The 17,994-nt window shown below is 39.1% G+C and overlaps 1 protein-coding gene across 3 annotated transcripts in view; it reads left to right on the top strand.

Moving 5' to 3' along the window:
* The first annotated feature begins 4,244 nt into the window (after nt 1-4,244).
* The window catches only part of mid2 (midline 2), an 87,503-nt gene continuing 73,753 nt past the window's right edge, over nt 4,245-17,994 (top strand). Inside the window, exon 1 of one of the 3 annotated variants that reach the window (XM_035531943.2) lies at nt 4,245-4,425. The gene's annotated coding sequence lies outside the window, so the exon portion shown is untranslated. The remainder of the gene's footprint in view (nt 4,426-17,994) is intronic. The other 2 variants (XM_035531947.2, XM_035531948.2) reach the window with 2 other exon arrangements.

Below are 17,994 nucleotides of genomic sequence, written 5' to 3'. Positions count from 1 at the left end.
TAACAGACAGTCCCTAAATAAAAGCCTTGACCATGAGTTTGTGGTACTATAAAATTAAGACTATGGCCTGCTCAGATCAGATCAGATCATTTACTTTAGTGTTAAGAATACAAAGAAAGAGAGCTTTATGGGATTGCTTTGTTAAATCTATAAAGCATATGGCCAGAGTGCCAACAAAATGTTTTATCTTGGTTTAATTACCCTTTAGTCTAATCTAAGATTAGATTTATCCTCTCCTAAGGTATATCTATTTTAGTGGAAACATTCACCATAGAACTTTGTGCCTCTAGAGGACTGAAATATACCTTAAGGCACAAGCTTCCTACTGGTATCCAAAGTTCTACAAATTCTTTATACATTCATAAAGCAGACTATTTTTCACACTACTTCTAATTGAATGGTCACACGGCCTCATTCTAAGTTTGCATTCAGTTGCATCTATGTATTTTTAATGTGAATAAACAAAAGGATAGCACATATGCTAAGAAAAAGCTTATAAAATATAAAATTATATAAAAATATAAATTATAATAAAATATAAAATATAAATTATATAAAATATATAATTATATCCTGTTATCTAACATAGAAGCTGCTTCAATCTGAAAGCCTGATGGTATACTCTGGCTTTGTCTTTGCATAAACTCCATGGAGGAATGACTCTAACCTGCTGGATTTTTGTTAGGTTTCCATGTTTACATGCTTTCTGTCAACATGCTCAGCACTAATGAGCATCCTGGGAATATGCTGCCTTTGGCTCATCTGGAACCAATGCACCTGTCAGAAGGCTGCTTCCTACAGTTATACACAAATGCATACACAAAATATTTCTAAAGAGAGTAAAAGAGCATAGGACTGAGTCCTGCTGTTCACAATGCACGCATTCACAAGCTAGAGAATGAGATTTCCACATGGATTAAAGGTTGATGGTGGTGGTGGTGTTGATGATGTTTTTGCTTTGTTTTCTGAAGTTGGCTGTGCCTGACACTCTTCAAGGTTACCTGTTTAATATTCTGTACAATAAAGCTAAGAGCTGCACCTGCCACCTCCAATATCTAGCCCTTGCCTTTCCTTCTGCCTGCATGAGTAGGACTTTCAGCCTCCAGCACGAAAACAGACTGGGGGTGGATGTGGTGGCATCCCCACTATGTATCTTTGCCTTCTAATGCAACTCTTGTTTACATCAAATTAAAATCAAAACTAATTTATTTATATAACACTTTTTACCACAGATGTTCTGACAAAGCAGCTTTACAAATGTCCAAGCCCAGTCCCCCAGTGAGCAAGCCAAGGGTGACAGTGGCAAGGAAAAACTCCCTAGAGCATGAGGACGAAACCTTGAAGATTTCTCAAAGACTCAAAGGGGGGGCCCATCCTTCTCTGGCTGACAGCGATCACCACTATAGTAATAATTATAAGAGAAAAAGAAATAAATGGTAATAAAATGAAAAAAATAAGCAATTAATTTCTATTCCAGTTTTTTAGAAGTCATAGTCTGGTCTCGATGGTGTGCGCATGTCCAAAACCGATGCTGCATGAGAACATCCATCAAGGGCAATGGAGAAGTAGATGGCTTGGGTGGAGGTGTGGTGGGCTACAGGAGGGGACCTCAGGGGGTGGTGAGAGTAGCCATGGCAGCTAAGCCGGGTTGAGGCTCAGGAACATCATGACATCAGGGGTAGGTGGACCTCAGCAGAAAGAGAGAATAGATTATTAGACATGTACAGGTATGGGGGTGTGTAAATTAGGGAACTATAATGTGCAAAGATGAACTCTGGCAGATCTAGCTATGACCGCATAGCTAAAAGGATAGCGCTAGAAGGAACCACAGGCAAAAGGGTACTCTGGAACATCAACACTCCACCGCTCTTAACCAAAAAACTTGAGTGACAAAAGAGAGATGAAATGATGGCATCATAACATTCCAGTATACCATAAATCTCAATGCCCATGGATCCCCAGATCTACAACTTTACCTAAGATGGGAAGTAGTTAATAAAATGTCTGACTGTACAGATAGATTTTCAGCCTAGCCTTAAATATTGAGACTGTGTCTTGAGTCTCGAACATTTACAGGAAGGTTATTCCATAGTGTGGGAGCTTTATAGGAAAATGCTCTGACCCCTATGGTATATTTTGTTATTCTTGGTACTGGTAAAGAGCCTGCACCTTTTGATCTAAGAAGACGTAGTGGTGGGTAGTAATGCACTAGGAGTTCTCTAAGGTACTGTGGGGAAAGACCAGTCAGTGCTTTCAGTTTCTAGTTGGCTGCTATGGCTGCTGCAATTTGAACTACCTGGAGCTTGTTTATGCACTTAATGGTACAGCCATGGTAAGGCATGGTAAGGCAATGGTAAGGCATTACAGTACTCCAATCTTGAAGTGATAAATGCATGAACTAGCTTTTCTGCATCATGTGAGGAGAGTATTTTCCTAATCTATGCAATGTTCCTGATGTGTTGAATATCTTTTAGTCAGGCATGTTCCACTCAGCCTCTGCTTTGATTTAGTCACATGTTGGCATAATCTCTCCTTTCCCCAGCCTTTACTCAGCATATCTGATGAATGCCAGGCTGATTAAAGGCAGATGTTGAAGCGAGCTCCTGTATTCTTAGGCGACATTTGCCAAAAGAATTATGTTTGCACTAGAGGGGCTACAAACCAAAAAACAAACAAACAAACTACAGAACATAACTGCACTTATGTTGCCACATTAGATTATCAGTACTCTATGCAGTTTTTTTCCAATCCTTAACTGGGTTTGCAGATTTGTAAGAGAAGGGAATACTGGATAAAATCCATTTCATAAAATCTTGACAACATGGAGGTAAGAAAAAACTGCCATAGCTCAGTCCTTAAGAGAACCCAGTGACTGGCTGCACTGAGAATTTGCAACATCAGTCAAGGGATTGTAGTTTGTTTGCTGTTTAAGCCCTTTTTAGCCTTTCATTTAACCTTATTAATTTAATATCATAGTTGTACCCTGCAAATACATATCAATGGAATCTGATGGGAATTATTTCAGCTATTGAGGACAAATGGTATGGTATGGAGAACTTTAGTAAATGCTGGAGCTGTGGTGAAGCATAATGCAGAGCAAAATAATATTCTCAGTCAGATGAGTGTGCCATAATGGAGGGTATTGTGTTTCATGCACAGTGCAGTGCATGAAGTTACTGACTTTTCAGGTGGAATGTCCAGTCTATAGTAATTGCCATTCCAAATTTTGCATGAATTCTGCATCGTGTTAAAATGGGGAGAACCCGAACACCCACTGCTGCACTAGAGTTCCATAAACAGCCATTTCTGTCAGTGAGTAATTTCCTACTGCATTTTACACTCTGAAACTAATTACTTTGAAAGGTTTTTCATGCCACTATCTTGAATTCCAAGGGACAAAAGCATTTTTTGTAAACTTTAAAAATTTGTTTAAGTTGTGCTAAATGCTAATTTGTGCAACATTTGTCCTCGTTGAATGCTTACATAATAGGAAACATTGAGTGTGCTTTTGAATGCACTTTTGAGTGTAGATACGTTCCAAAGAGCAATTTTCCACTTTGAAATCTGCCTGCAGTGGAAGGGGCCCAATGTGGTTTACTGCAGGAATGTGAGCCTCCTTCCTGGACCATGTGACTTCTAGAGTATTGTGGAGCAAATATAAATTTTAGTCATACATTTTCTAATTATCCATAGAGCATTGAGTATTGATTGTCCACCACAATCAAATTTTTATTAAGTTTTCTAAACAAAGCAAATTAAATATTAAATAGGTAAATGTTAAATAGCCCAGAAACATGTTTACAGTGCCTACCAGTAATTACACGTCTAAGAGGGAAAAAAACTCATGGGCAGTGATTATCAGCTAAGTTAGTGGAATAGTCAAAATCTCACCTGGTGCAGTCTTACGTCTGGCAGATATATTTCTACACAAACAGGCTAACGGCCTAACGCTCGCTGTACGTCTTATTAAAGAGGACGTAGCTGCAATAATAGACATGGCCATGTGCAAAGGAGTGACACCGAGAAAGACTGTAATTGATCCCAGACATCGGCGAATTGTGAAAGTCAGCCTAGCAACGATATAACCGTCCTCGTATTTCTGAGGAGTCAAAACGTGGTTAGATGACGGCTACTTCCTTGGGGTGGTCACGTGTCCTTGGGTAGCGCTTACTTGGGGAACGTATCGAATGGGAATATCGTCAACTGCGTGACTGTGACTTGTACATTCCCTTAGGGGACTTCAGTCGCCGTGCGATTACACTATTTCCAGTGTGTTTTACAACATCGTCAAGTCCGTGACCAAAGCAACCTAAAAATGGGCAACATCACGCAGACAATTTCGGTAAACTTCTAAGTGGTATAAACGCTCCATCGCAACAGTAACCACCAGTGTAAAGTCTACTGTAAGCGTCTCTGCGAGTCAAGGTAAGCCACTTTGTAATATCGAGAGACTTATGCTTTTTCATTAGTACTGTTCATGCGATATATGAGAATGACAAACCTTTCTACATCTCTGTACACCTGTGATGTTATGTGGTGTACATTTGATTGCTGGCTAGCCTGACCGGTTGTTCTACCTCGTGTGCTACAGTATGTTTGTTGTTGCGCTAGAACCAAAATACATGAGTTTACATGTGACGTCGTCTACAACTGGCTACACTACACAGGGCATCGTCTAGTAATAGTATTTCATTATCTATACTTACTTGTTTTAACGTTGACTGTTTGCTATTCTGCAACGGTCCTGCGTCAAAACTAGACCTGAAAAGTTAGAAAGAAAAACTTTAATGATTTCATTTTGAAATTCATCCGAATTACTTTAAATGTACATTAAAGACTCATTCTATCTGTTTAACATTGTATTTCATTTAAATTCTTCGTTCTTGAATGTTGTGCTACTTTTGGTTTCGTATGGCCTTATAAATGAATGGAGAAAGGGCTGTCTAAAGCATGTCGTTGAGGTGACAACCTGTTAGCCACATTCTGAGCTCATGCCTGACATGCATTGTGAATCCCAGAGGATTTCAGAAATGGACTAACTATATAAATGTCACCATCCTTTTCTCTTTCAGCTCACCAATTTAAAATAATTGGGGCTTGATGTGAAATATTTTGAACAAGTAAAGTTCACCTTAGGTGTTCTTAGTTATTTGTAAACATCGTAGGTGTTTTTTGAAATTTGCACGGTTATTATGTGCATTCCTGCAATGTGTTCTGACCATATAGTCATTCTTAGAGCAATGTCTCTTCTCCTTTCATGCTGTATTAAGAAGGGACCATACCTACATTACCACCCCTGCTGCCACATCAAAAAAACAAAAAAAACAAAAAAAAAAAAAACAGCAGAGTTAAACTTTCCTAATCATACACTTACCTGTATTTCAACCACTGGTTTAGAATATGACTTTCTGGCAGTGTCAGTTTCCTTTAGGATTTTATACTTAAGAATTTGGGGGTGTCTTACGTTTCTTCAAGAACGTGGCTGAGAGACATAATGGGTGTGAATTTAGACAAGTGACATAATTGGTGTGAATCTATTTCACTTTGTTGTATGAATACATTTCACATTGTTCACATATTCAGATAATGTACATCATAAGAGTCAACATCAGCAAGGAAAACCCAACATTCTATCCTGACTACCCTCTGTCTGTTACAGTACTGCATGATTTGGTGTTTCTCCTTGGTGGCTATCTCCGTGGCCATCTGGAATATCCTTTGTTTGCCAAAGGAGGTACTGTTTGATATTTACAGGGTGTTACAGCTAAGATGACGCGCTGTGTCCATGGGGAAGTGCCTGGCATTAGAATGGCAGGTATCTGTCGGCAGTCCCCTCCAAGCCCTGCCTGGCTCAAATGATGCATTTAAGATTACATTCAGGCTGGGAAAGGGAACCTCTTAAAACCTCATATGGGCGTCTCTGTGTTGTTTCAGCTTTGCTCCTGTTTATGCTAAATTTCCTCCACTTCCTCCCCATAGTTTTGGATGATGTTTAAACCAAGAATAATTGCTGAATATAGATACTCTCCCATACCTTCCATTTTCATGCATTTTTACTGGGGAAAAAAATTGTCACTTTGATGCTTTTTTGCCATGGATGTCTGCTTAACTCTCTCCTGGTGTCCTTATGACACCAGGTCAGAAAAAAAGTTTCCTGATATTGGAAAGTGCAGAAAGTAATTTTCAACGGCTAACCTAGTGTGTCAGATGTATTTCTCAGGGCTTTGCAATTGCTATTCTTATTCCCATGGATAGCTGTCTCACACAGGCTGAAGGGCTGTAGGTTGTGTCTGCAGAGAACATGAAGATTCTATCCATAATCACAATGCCAAGAATCCACAAGGAGTCCATTAATGTAGTTAGTGTCTCATCAGGGGTTTTGTATTCAATTAGAAGGTCTGAGTTCACATAGAGCTCAATGTTTTATGTAAATGCAACTCCAGGCCTGATTGATTAAAAGTCTTTGTAATTGGCATTGCTGTAATTCATTTATTATGCCAAGATTCCAAGAAGAAATGGTTGTGGTGCAGAAATCTTTTCAATTTTCTTACAGCTTGTGATTGTATAGTGGAAGGCTGAAATAAAGACCCATTTTTTGTGACTGTTGCCATGGAAAAGCTGTCATGTTATTCAAAAACTCACTTAGCTAAATAGAGAATGCAAGAATTATTATAGAAGTGGATCTTTCCAGTAACTTTAGGGGCAGTTGAAGCATTCCATTTTCTTTCATGCCAGTGAACTAGTGCCTTATTTATATTTGGTGTGATGATTTAAACCCTTTTATTGTTTTTACCTTACTCATTCAGCAGTCACTGAATGATGACTCGGTGGAACATATTCTGCTGTAACTGTGGTAGGTAATTGCAAAGCTCTGTGACTACTGTTTAGTTTTGTTTTTTAACAGTGAACTTTCTAAGAATACAGCTGTGCTGAAAGTAGATACTTAGTGTTGATTTCTCTTAGTATGAGTCCAAACAGTGAGGTTTTTGTGGGTTTATGAGGGTTCAGCCTAAATGTCCGACGTTTCCCCGAGCCCATGTCAGAAGAGAGTGCTGATAACAATTTGGCATAGACAGGCAAATTCATTCTAGCATAACATTCACCTCCTGTTGCTGAGCAGCTGACCAGGGTCATTTGTACAGAGCTCTACTGGCATGTCACTTTACATGTAACATGGAGGCACTGAATATCTTATAGCTGAAATGTTCCCTGCTGAAAGGACTGCTATGGGTATTAACCTAAGAGGTCTGCCTCAAAGTACATCTGTCATAAATAAATATCAGTTATCCCTTTCTGCATGTTTTGAGGTTAATGTGGGAAGATAAAATTCATTTGTTTACACCCAATTGTTATAGGGCCAAACTGAATATGACATTGCCTGGAATTTTGCCTTATTAAATGATGTATGACATTTGGTTTGGAATGCAGCAGCAGTAAATATGTGTAAGTATTTCCACACCATTGTAAACTGGGGCCACAAATTCCATGGGATTTGACCACACTAGAAACACTGAAAATTACATATAAGAACACTGATTGGCTGATGGCACAATGATGTTTCAACACTTGTGCATATTAATCTTATTCTTAGTGAGATTTGCCAGTTTTTATTGTATGAAAGCACTGTAGTTTTTACTGTAGTTCTTACTGTGATTTCACTGAGTTGTTTCTTGTGCAAAAAGCTGAAAATGTAAGTGGTCAGGGTTTTTTTTTTTGGCTGAAATGATTACAGCAACTGTAAACTCATTCAGCATAATTCGCATAAGTGTCACTTAGTTGTGTGACATTCTAATCTGAGATGAATAGCATTGATGTTAGCATCTCAAAAAAATCTCAGATTCTTTGCTGCCAAGACCCTCTGCTAATGGCTAAAATTTGGATGGGAAAGAGAGAATTGGGGAACAGGCTCAGGAAGGGGCATGTGGTAGCCCTAAGACTGACTGTTATTTAAAAGAAGTTCTATCCTCTGCTTTTGTCTTTTTGTCCACTGATGTGGCAAAATTAGTCACTGACCACTTGCTTCCTTGCTCCTAATCTAGTTTATACTAAGGAATACAGGGCATCAGGGAGATGAGCAAACTCAACTGCTTTTTTATACACAGCCGGATAGAAGCCACACGAACATGCCAGCATGTTACTTACCTCTTCTCATGATCCATATTGAAGCCCCTGGTCATTCCTGCTTTGTATACATTTCACGAAAAGCTCATCATCAGACCCAATAAGAGAGACAGCCTATCAAGCACTTTATTTACAGCAGAGAGGCAACCATGCTTTGGCTCAGAAGATAAAAATAGTTGTACTTGTCCAACAGGGAGAGCTTAAATACACATGGTGCTGTAATTCTTTGTTTTGTCTGCTGAGAGACTTGAATGGCTTGCAGCAGGGTGGGTAGTGACCAAGCTACAAATGGCCATGCATTTAGATGACAGTGTGTTTTAGAGTTATGAGGACATAGTGAGGAGATGACCTCCTAATGTTTATTTAACCACAGCCACTTGATTCAGAATGCACCCAGCACAAGATTAGAGGTGATGATTCAGTCATTGTTACACATTCATAATTCCAGTGCCTGTCTCAGGCCACCTGTTTGTTCTTAGACACATTTCTCATATTTGATTTGAAGGCCATCGTACCATTCGTTAGTGGAGTCTTCTCTTACAAATGCAGTTGTCTTTGTTGTGCCAGCTTGGTAGAGTTTCAAGGGAATTTTTTGAGTCAGTCAGTGTCAACTGCTGTGTGCTCCGTGAAATTATTTTTCACTCTTGTACCAAATTGCTGGTTTATTTTCTACTCACAATGAAAAAATGACCTAGATTTTCAAACAGGTGTTTGTGAAGGTGGCACAATGATGCTAGAGTTCTTGCTCTAACGAGTAATGCTTCATACATATCTCAAGCATATTTTCATATTTCATTGTGCAGTTCATATTCCATCTGTCAGCCTTTTACTCATGAAGAGTTTCACAGTTTGTCAAATGTGGACTACAGCAAACTTTTGGTCATTGCCTCTATTTTAAGTCCAATACAGAATCTATAAGTAGCAATTTTTCTGAAGTTGTACAAACTCAATCATAAGAAAAGCACATATTTCATGAAATAAAATTAACTGTCCAATGTCATTAATATCCAGCTTCTAATTTGTAGCCCTTCTTACAGCTCATTAATAGGAGATGGATTATTTGCATTTGACTGAAAAGGCTACAAGGCATGTTGACTCATACAGTTAGCATATGTTAACACAGCTATTAAACCCCAACAAGTTAGTCATTAATTCGCTGACTTTCACATTGTCTAAATTGTCTTAATTTTCTCCTAGTGATGTGTATGTCCTGCTCTCTACCCTTCCTATCATATTAGTGCCTTTAGTGACTCAAGAGAAAGCTGTCTAATTAAGGGATTTCATGTGCATGGTACCACCGATCCTCCAGCGATATACATTTAGCTACAATGAAGTCCATTTCCAGGTCTGGTAGCTTGTGCCCAGTGTGTGAAGTATCACCTCTGAGGTGCTTCTGTTTTGGCACCCTTCACCCTACCCCCCACCCCCATCCCCTGTGGTTTTGGAATGGCTGCTTTCAAACTCCGCCAGGTCATGGTTCTTGGGTCACCACAGTGTTTTGCTCCCCATGTGCAGAAGTGCCTCGCTGTGCCTTGAGGAACAAATAATGGGCAGTATTGTTGCCTCCAGCTCTGGCTGCGGGATTCCAGGGCTCGGGAGAGGAAATGTATCCACAGTGCTAACAAAAGCAAAGCTGCATGCCTCTGAACAAATTAGCCAGGGATCCTGGGAAAGTCTGTACCCATCTCGGGATTTCTTTCTTATTCCTTTTTTTATTTCAAATGGAATATGATGCCAGATAGCATTGTATTCATCAGCAGCGTTATGCCTTCATGTGTGAGAATTAATGTCGCAAACATAGTGACCATTAAATATGTAACATTCCCACCGAGACCCTAATGGCAGCACCACAGAGAAAGCTGAGATGAGAGAAAAGAGTTTTACCCTGACACCAGAGGACCACTGAGAAACACCCACGGATGTTAACACAAGATGCTCCCAACGTATTTAGCATCTGTCTTTCACAAATGTGAAAGATAATATTATACATAGTCTTTCTGCAATGAGTCACCAATTACTGTGAAATTACCTACTCTAAACTAGGCAGCCATGTCCTGTATTATTTGGGCCTGTGTGGGCAGAACATGGCTCCTCCAGTTATACCCAATGTTCAGCACCTCCACACAGATTAGTTGGCAGGGCAGCTCCTTTGGAAAGCCTACAAGCCAGTAATTAGCAATGAGGAAGAGCTCTTTGTGGCTCTATCTTCTAATAAATGTGTGTTACTTTAGAATCACAGAATAAGGCATTGAGTCACTAAGACTTGATTTAGGTTGAGATCATTATTTGGGTGGCATCATGGGACATGCTTATGCTATAATCAGTGTAAGCAGTGTGGGTAGTGATGACAGCTTTTATGTCTCTCCTCCCTCTGCCACATTTCTCTCTCTCTCTGTGTGTGTGTGTGTGTGTGTGTGTGTGTGTGTGTGTGTGTGTGTGTGTGTGTGTGTGTGTGTGTGTGTGTGTGTGTGTGTGTGTGTGTGTGATATTAGATACAGCATCTGTTCATGGCTTCCACTGTTCTTGGCATCCATTTTAACATTTCGTTTATATTTAACTGACAGGTCTCTGCTCTGGTCCTTTTGTCTTTTTTCTCTTTAAATCTTAAGACTGTCAGGGTCTTTGAGAATTAAAATAATCTTTGTGCTGGAGTAACTTTGAAGACAATGTTTTAGTTCATTTCATCCGAAAGATTCTTTCTGTCTCCTAGGTAAAGACTTTGACCCAGAAGCCAGTTATTTTCTTTGAAGTGACAAAGGAGATCTTGTTAGTAAAATAATGGCAAAGAACAATAGTGGGTTTACTTGAGGGTAAAGGTACAAAAGTAGACTGTGTGTGTGTGTGTGTGTGTGTGTGTATGTGTGTGTGTGTGTGTGTGTGTGTGTGTGTGTTTGTGTGTGTGTGTGTTATATAATATTGATCTGGGATCTGGTCTAATGGCTGTGGAATGCCATACTAACTCCTAACCTACATGAAACTATGAAGTAACATATCACTACACTGTGTGTTATGTAATCTCATGATAAACCAACGTTACACTACCCTTTCCACTTATCCCTATACCATGTCATGTTGGCATTTGTTATGACAATAATTCTTGACTCATATTCACACCATGTGGGCCATAACGGTTGCATGAAGGTCAAACATTATGAAGCACAGCACCCGCAGAACAGTGCATAAATGTTCTGCTTGAGCTCACACCATCCCCCCACAACCACTCACCATGGGTGAGGAAGAGCATCAGTCATGTGGAAGGACAGCCAGACCACACACACAGAGTTTGTGTGTGTGTGTGTGTGTGTGTGTGTGTGTGTGTGTCTGTGTGCCTGTGTGTGTGAGCCAGAAGGCTAGTGTGGCAGCGAAACTGTCCAGAGAGCAGGGCCCCATCCGGTGAGGCTCAGGCTTTCGGCGGTAAGGGGATAGCCTTGTGACAGGTGGCTGGCCTTCAGCTGAACCATGTAGGCTAAGTGCCCCTTCCTATGCCCCTCTTCCTCCCCAAAGCTCAGTTTCCACTTGCACTGGTGGCTCCCCTGCCAGAATCTGAGCCACAGTCAGTTTCCCCGGGCCAAATTCCCCCGGTGCACAGGGAATCAAATTTCCTCTGAGATACCAAGCAGCACCTGAGCACTTGCCATTAGTATTCCACTGCCAGAAAATGGAGAAATAATGGGCTTAATGGCAGTTTATCTTTCAAGCTTCTCTAATATGACAGTGGAAATATCACACACTGCCTCTATTTTCTTCTCATCCAGATTTACATTATCCTAATATTTAGTTGGAGGTCTCACTCTTACCCCGAATGGGAAAATAATCAAGCCTTGGAGCATTTCATTTGGCACCAAATGACTTCAGAGCAATTGGACGGGTGACAGGTTAGTTGGAAATATGTTTCTACATTTTTAAGATGTTATATCTAGTAAGATATAGACCAAGCGCTGCTAAAATGGAAGGTGTGGTCTTTATATAGCTAATGCATTTCCAGTCATTCCCAAACAATGAAGGTTCTTTAATCTGTCATTGATGAATTGGATTGAAAAGTGTATATGTTCATGCTGAAGCTCTGCTCTTGTCTCCATGCTGTGGGCTGATGCTCTGTGGGCATTGCTTTGACAGGAGAACTCTCAGCAGGTACATATGGAGTCAAACTAAACACAAATTAGACTCCACTCTTAACCTGTGTGGCAAACGTTTAACATGTGATGGCAACATGCTTAACCAGAAATATAACTACATTGTTTCTGCTTGTTTTTCTAAGAGCAGGGCTGAGAGCATTGCGGTCTAGTACCATGTCATATGTATTTATATGTAGATATATAGTAATACAAGTGGACAATGTTTAGGTAGTTAGTAAGTGACAAGAATAGGAATCTATGTTGTCAATCTTGTAAAAAGTATACCCTAATTTGTTATATAAGATGAGTTAGCAAGCATACTTATTGTGTGTACTGCCTTGATATCATCCCCCCCATGTCACTAGATGGCAGTACAAATGCATATTCATACAAATCGCTGACACGACATGTGAATACATGTATAGTATATTAACTGAATTGGAAGTATGACAAAAAAATATGTTATTGATTTGGAGGAGGATGCTACATTATTATTAGGAGTTCCTGAGTAAGACTAGCGGAAATATTTTTGGGGGTGGTTTGTAACATTTTGGAAAAAAAATAAATAAAAAATCTAATCACCAAGTCTAAAAGCACCATTAGGGCTGGTCCAAGCTTTACTTATTCGTTTGAGCCGTATGCATGCGTAACAAATTATGTAAAACATATTCTAGGAAATAGAATAAGAAATAAATCGAATAATAAACTCGGAAACATATGTAATATTCCTGCACTTTACCGATCCAGTGGGGCCATGGCGATTGTGTTAACATCATACATTTATATTTATGATACTCTAGTAGCTGCAGCAGAATGGCTGGCTGTTTGTATTGAAATATGTACTCCTGATCCCAGATGTGATGACTGAGAAACATGCTCTTTACACAGTGCAGCTAATCTCAGCTCTGGAGGGGGTTGTAATACCTTAGAAGGATGGACTCTCTCACCCCAAATAGTAGCATGAACTGGGCTAGTGGAAATATTGACTGCAAAGAAACTAGCCTGTCTAGTCAATGTTTTTTTCATTACTCAGCCTCCTGAACAGCCTCACGTTTTATATATTGTGAATATTGTGAATACTATGTGCTGTACAGTAGAAATGCCATTTATTAATACCTCAAGAAACACACTCTGATTCCATGTTTGTTCACACCCTCTTCTAAAATGCCAGCTATGTAAGCATTAGGGGTGGTGAATATGACAGCATGAATCCCATATAATCCCATATAAAGTCTAGTTGGCAATTGAAATGGCAAGATCATTATAATGTCATTTAATAGCTTTTTCTTGGCCTTGGATGCACTCTTGCTTTTTGACCCACATTCTATTATTGGGTCCATCATTAGCCATCTCCTCATCCATCATTAACTAAGCTTTAATCTTCTTACCCATAATGGATAACCTTGCTATCTTTATCCATGTCTGCTGTAAATAAATTTTGTATGCACATCTAGTGTTCTCAGAAAGGCACATCATGATGCAATATATCATCAAGCCAAAGCTCATACACATCTGTCCTGGTTTAAATTAGTGGATCATGTGCATCCAGTACATTTCTATCTGGCCATTTTTTTAAAAGATGGATATTAATGTACAAGTGTTATATGCCCATTTCATGGAATCTCACAGATTCATAATCATGTAATAACTGATTATGTAGTAATAAGTAATCTGTTATGAATGAATGACTCCAAATGGATTTTTAAAGCATATTGGCTTCAGCTGTAAAGAGCATATGCTCTTTTAGAAAAAAGACTTGTCCCATTTACAATCAGATAAGTTTCTGGGTAAATGTCTCATAAATTCAGTTAGGCAAGATCAAAACTTTGATGGTGTTTCATAAGCATTTGGTTCAGAAATGCAGCAAACAGAGCTGAATGTATGTGAAAAATTATTGATCCAGCTAAACCATCTGCGGTAGGCCAAATTTGATTACTTCTGTTCAGACACTCTCAGTGTTGATGTTGGAAAGGAATGCTAATGTTTTCTGTAGCTGAATGTCACTTTGTTATTCTCTTGTTATTCTCTTATTCTCCATTGCCCATTTGTGCTTTGATTATCATGAGTTCAGGAAATAAATTGTTAGAACTTGTCAATATATAAATAAATAATAAATAAAACCCTTTAGCAACCCCACGTGGACGTTTATAGTCAAAACAAATTCTGCAAAACCATTGCCTGGGATTCTTACAATATTGCCACCAGAAGAGTGCTTAGCCTGCAAGGTCAAGCTGGAATTTGGGTTAAGGTTAACACAGACTCATGACATTTCATGTGACGCTTAAAATCATACATTCAGATTACATCAAAAAGGATGAACAGTTCATGTATTAGCAAGAGGGCTCTAAATTATGCAGGAGAAGAGTTGCTTAATAGACACTTTAAGCAGCTACCATTTATGTGAAGAGCAGGCCGAATTTCATATGTTCCAATATTTGGTTCATTTCAAATGTCAAGACAGCCTTAAACCTCGCTGCATTTTCCAAAGCAATCGAATCTGAATTAAATATACCAACCTCCATTTTCACTGACCTTTCTCATTTTATTGAGGCAATAAGTCTCTGTATCAAGGGGAGAAAAAGTCTTAAAAGTGCTCCTTTGCTTTTCATGGTTTCTGGAGGAAAAAGTGAGGTAAAAGTTGTAAGTATTTGGTAGGAGGTAATTTAAAAGATAGAGGGGTCTGTAGTGAAAAATTACAAAGAGCCTAAAAGATAAGGACACAAACAATTAGCCCAAAGTCTTCTATGACAGTGGTAACAGCATAATTAAACAGGCATAACATTTCACTGGGTGAGAAATGCCTTCTCTGTGATCCTTGAGAGAATCACTACTGTACTAATTTCCTGTCATACAGTGAGAGCCATTCATTCCAGCCAAGACACCTCCCTGTTATGGACTCTGACAAAAATGTCTTATGAATTGCTGTTCTTTGATGAGCTCGGGAAGTACCCTGCATGTTTGGAATATATGCATGGTTCACACCACGTAGAGCTGATTATGAGGCTCCAATGGGTTCAGCATGGAGTTGAGCATGATGGTGGACCCAGATCTTTGTTTTATTTCTACTGTCAAATTGCATTAGGTCTTTTCCTTGTTACAAAGTCCAGTCATAGTATCTGAGGCATTTGAAAGTTCTACAGATCTGCAGCATGCGGTAATCTGAGTAGGTGGTATTTGTGCATTTCAGTATCCAGAGTCACAATATATGCTGAATGACGCTCTGCATGGTTCACACAGAGACCAGCATTGTTCAAACCATATAAATTATGTTGACAGGTTATGGAGTGATTTTTTTTTTTTTTTTTGTTACTCAGAATTGCATTATGCTATATGGAAAAGAAAAAGTAACAGCAGGCTTGGTGCTACTGTATGCTACTTGCAATAAAATGCCACCATGAACAGAAATTGCTGTAGTTTCAGACATTTTTTGGTGCATTCACACAGTTGCTCATTCTCTTTCTATGCCTCTCTTTCATGTTATAAATGCCACAACATTTAAGACACTGTCATTGTTAGTGGGTTTCCTGTTTTTGATTTGTTGTGTTTAGTATTTCAGAATGCTAAGGGCTAACACATTACTAAGGGGAAACTTAATTTCAGCTTTTTGAGCAACTTGCTCACTGTTGTTGGGGTTTTTTTTCTCTGATTTTCATTGGTCATGTAATATACAATGCAATGAAAAAAATGCAATGGCAGGAAAGAGGTTTCATTAAGATTATAAAATCCACTGGCCATTTGCAGGGCTGTCTTCAGTTTACTGGTGTTGGCACACTTGAAGAAATGGGACAGAGGTTATAAATAGATGTTCCTCAATTCCATCCCATTTATGAGGTGAAATGACATCCCAGCTCCATTTTGAATCCACTTACCTAGCCACTGGAATTATTCACAGCTGTTCTGGACCATGTATTTGGAAGGACTGGCCCATAGAAAAAGCGCTCTCTCTCTCTCTCTCTCTCTCTCTCTCTCTCTCGCTCTCTCTCCCTCTCTCTCTCATTCTGTGTGTGTCAGGAGTGTTGGACTGATGATGACTGACTTCCTTTAAAAAGCCAGCTAAAATGAGTAAGGTGGAAAGGTTTGATATCTGTCACAAGACAAACGTGATGAAAATTGTTTCAATAGAGAAGAAAAGGGGGGATTTGACTGTCTGAGTGTGTTTGTACTCATGTGTCTCTGTGTTATGTCATTAGTAGTATTATTAGTACTGGGAAATAAATAAAGCAGGCCTGAAGGAGGCGGGGTGTGGCTATTACTCTTGGTTTGGCACACTCCCAGAAGCAGCAGCATTGTGTCCTCATCAGAGCAGCACAGTGTTTCTGCCCATGGATAAAGAAAGAAGGATTGTACTGAGTCAGACACATGTATAGCACATATAACATAAAAGAAGTCTGCTGGAATAGTTTCCTCCATATTGGACATTGTAGCCTTTTCTTGTGATGAATGAGGATTTTTCAGCACTGCTGAAGTAATTATGGTTTGCTGCTGTTAGGTTGAGCATTAGCATATTAGCTTAAGTGCTGCTGTGAGTCATGTTACTTGTTCCTGTGGATGATGATGAAGTGGCTTAAGAGAATCAAGGACACAGTTTGTGATTCTGGCATGCTCTATGTATGTAAATGTCTGTTCTACAGATTTAGACCCAAACCTTTCCTTTATAGCTCTGCTCTGGACTATTTGACATTCCAGTTCCAACTTCAAAGAATAGAGGACAGTAGTGTTTTGCACTAAGGAGTTCTAAAAGCAACTGCTTGGGGGAAGGTTGTTGTTAGAGCTATGCAGAATAAAATTCCATACATTAAGATGTGCAAGGTAACAATTAACCTGGATGTTTCTACTAATGAAGTATCAGTAACAATACATGTGCTCACATTTGGATTTGATGTTTAAGCAGCTTGTGATTGTATGTGTAATAATTCTGCTTAAGCAGTATATATGTGTGTGCGTATATATATATATATATATATATATATATATATATATATATATATATATATATATATATATATATATATATATATATATAATTTGAAATTTAAGTCAGTGCCCGTGGACAAAATACTCATGAATTGTCACCGGAGACTCTTCAACAACTAATTAATAGGCGCAATCATTAAAATAATTGTGTAGAGTAATTCCACTGCCATATAAAATACAAATCTTAGAACAAAACAAGCATAGTTCTCTTATGTAAAGTACCCTAGCTCCTGGTTCTTTCACTTGCTACAGACTTCCTTGGGTTGGGGAGATATTAATATCAATAGATATTAGTAGATTGATATCAGTAGATCATCTTAATGAAAGAGCTCTCTGATCTGTTACTGGTCCTAACGAATCAGAGGGACTATGTCAGAGGGACTCCAAAACTCTCCAAGGACTCTGCTGAGTAATTGAGCTCTTGAAGTCTGACTGATGCAATAACAAGAACACCTCCAAGGTGTTGTAGGGGAGTGCATAGCATGAGCCTGGAAGACATCTCTGCAAGCCTGTCATTGTTTGCTGCTTCAGTCCAACATACTGTGGAGCTGTGGGCAGGTAGTATTGTGTTATGTACTGTAATTGGCAGTGTTAGAAGGTCTGTGTTACACAAAATTGGGCCCACCATTATTCATTCTATTTTTAGAACAACTATAGTTGTATTACCTAAGGTAGTATAAAGATTATTTTTGCTTCATTACAGTTTGTCTTCTTTTTGCTGAAAGAGCCTGCTTTGAGAAATTTGATGAGGGGATCAAATTAAACGGTGATCGCTGTAGCATAT

The sequence above is a fragment of the Electrophorus electricus genome, chromosome 16, assembly GCF_041902795.1.
Source record: "Electrophorus electricus isolate QZ-2024a chromosome 16, ASM4190279v1, whole genome shotgun sequence".
Lineage (NCBI taxonomy): Eukaryota > Metazoa > Chordata > Actinopteri > Gymnotiformes > Gymnotidae > Electrophorus > Electrophorus electricus.
This window is presented reverse-complemented; position numbering and strand designations above follow the sequence as displayed.